Source organism: Mesoplodon bidens (genome assembly GCF_964165515.1).
Source record: "Mesoplodon bidens genome assembly, chromosome: 11".
Classification (NCBI taxonomy): Eukaryota; Metazoa; Chordata; class Mammalia; order Artiodactyla; family Ziphiidae; genus Mesoplodon; species Mesoplodon bidens.
In genome coordinates this window covers 25,907,489-25,909,914 of record NC_138167.1, presented here as the reverse complement: position 1 = coordinate 25,909,914, position 2,426 = coordinate 25,907,489, and the positions used below count along the sequence as shown (strand labels likewise).

General features: G+C 51.3%; 1 pseudogene across 1 annotated transcript; it reads left to right on the top strand.

Moving 5' to 3' along the window:
* The first annotated feature begins 245 nt into the window (after positions 1 to 245).
* LOC308624971 (transcription factor Dp-1-like) lies at positions 246 to 1,808 on the top strand (annotated as a pseudogene). Its single transcript has one exon. The product of its transcript is annotated as a transcription factor Dp-1-like (transcript).
* The last annotated feature ends 618 nt before the right edge of the window (positions 1,809 to 2,426 follow it).

The following is a 2,426-nucleotide window of genomic DNA, read 5'->3' as shown; positions in this document are numbered from 1 at the left end:
ACAAAATTGAGTTATTTGTAGTGAGGTGGATGGACCTAGAGTCTGTCATATAGAGTGAAGTAAGTCAGAGAAAAACAACTACCAAATGCTAATGTATATATATAGAATCTAAATAAATAAATAAAATAAATGGTACTGATGAACCTAGTTGGAGGGCAGGAATAAAGATGTAGACATAGAGGGTGAGCCCCACGCCCCGGCGCCTCGGCAGGGCAGGGACCCTGGCCGAGCGCCGCCGGGACCACCATCCTCTGCCCGCCCGCCCGCGTGTGCGCGCCCGGTGTCCACGCGCCGCCCGCCCGCCAGAAAAACCATTTTTCTTCTCTGGAGGGTGAACATTTATAGCATCGATTTCACGGATCTAGTAACATGGCAAAAGATGCCAGTCTAATTGAAGCCAATGGGGAACTCAAGGTCTTCATAGACCAGAACCTTAGTCCTGGAAAAGGTGTGGTGTTCTTAGTGGCTGTTCATCCCTCCACAGTAAACACGCTTGGGAAGCAGGTCTTGGCAAAGACGTTCGGACAGTCCAATGTCAACATCGCTCAGCAAGTGAACCAGCCTTCAGACCCCTCACCTTGGTCTGCCGGGAAGCGTAGCAGGAAAGGGGAGAAGAACGGCAAGGGGCTGAGGCATTTCTCCATGAAGGTCTGCGAGAAGGTGCAGCGGAAGGGGACCACGTCCTACAACGAGGTGGCGGACGAGCTGGTGGCAGACTTCAACGCCGCTGACAACCACATCTTACCGAACGAGTCGGCTTACAACCGGAAGAACATCAGACGGCGAGTCTATGATGCCCTGAACGTGCTGATGGCCATGAACGTCATCTCCAAGGAGAAGAAGGAGATCAAGTGGATCGGTCTGCCCACCAACTCCGCCCAGGAGTGTCAGAACCTGGAGGTGGAGAGACAGAGAAGGCTGGAAAGAATAAAGCAGAAACAGTCGCAGCTCCAAGAGCTTATCCTGCAGCAAATCGCCTTTAAGAACCTGGTGCAGAGGAACCGCCAGGCGGAGCAGCAGGCCAGCCGGCCGCCCCCCGCCAACTCTATCATCCACCTGCCTTTCATCATCGTGAACACCAGCAAGAAGACGGTCATCGACTGCAGCATTTCCAACGACAAGTTGGAGTACCTGTTTAATTTTGACAACACGTTTGAAATCCACGATGACATCGAGGTGCTGAAGCGCATGGGGATGGCCTGCGGGCTTGAGTCCGTGAGCTGCTCCGCCGACGACCTGAAGGTGGCAAGAAGTTTGGTGCCGAAGGCGCTGAACCCTCCGTGACAGAAATGGCTCAGGGATCACTCGGGGGTGTCTTTGTCACGTCGGCAGTTTCAACTGCCAACGGCACAAGGCTCTCTGCCAGTGACCTGGCCAACGGTGCGAACGGGGCGCTGGCCACGAGCTCCAGCGGGTCGCAGTACAGCGGGTCCCGGGTGGAGACCCCCGTGTCGTACGCTGGGGAGGACGACGAGGAGGACGAGGACTTCAACGAGAACGAGGGGGAGGAGTGAGCCCCACCGGCTCCGGGGACACGTCTGGGGAGGAGAACTTCTGTGAACGTGGGTCTTTCTGTTTCTTTTGTCCTCCTCCCAAGAAGAGCTCCCTGAGCCGCTGGGCTCGGCGTGCGCCACCGATAAGCAACGCGCCGTTCTCTGCGGGGTCCGGACGATCTGCGCCCTGTTTGAGGCCCACGCACGGCCTCTATTTACTCTTTTGGATTTTGTGTTTTCGTTTGCTGTTTTTTAAGAGTCAGAGTTCATTTCGCCCCTTCACAGTTCTTGCCGAGTTTGCTGGAGACGTTGTGCTACGTCCGCGCCAAGGGAGATAAAGGCCCTGCTGCCCGGCGGGCCCGAGGCAGCCGCCGAGGGGGAGGCGCCACGGAACCGGCAGAGGGCGAGGCTCTGCCTCTCGACGTTTTATTACGACCTTATTTCCCTTAAATTATATTGACTGCGTGACTCCATCGGGTTTCTACTTTGGTTTTGCTCTGTGTTGCAGCCGACGAATTGCGAAGTTCTTTTTTTGTTTCTGTTTGTTTGGTTTGGTAAAAGTTTACTGCCATGCTGGTGCAGCTATGAAAACTGTCTGAAAGCTTGGAATGGTTTATTGCTTATGGTAAAATTTGCCTGATTTCTTACAGGCAGCGTTTGGGAACTTTTATTATATAGTTGTTTACATACTTATAAGTCTGTCATTTAAAGACATGTACTGAAACAAATGTATTTGTTTCGTAAGCATCTTCCTGTAATCTATTATAAAGTTGAAATTAAATATAGAGAATGTTTTAACAGATTTTTAACTCAAATTTGTCAATCATTTTTAATAGTTCTTTTTTTTATAAAAAGAAAAAGGAATTTCAGGACAGGCAGTAGTCTCTTTTAAAACTTATCCACCAAGAACCATTAACTGCACAGTTGCTGTTA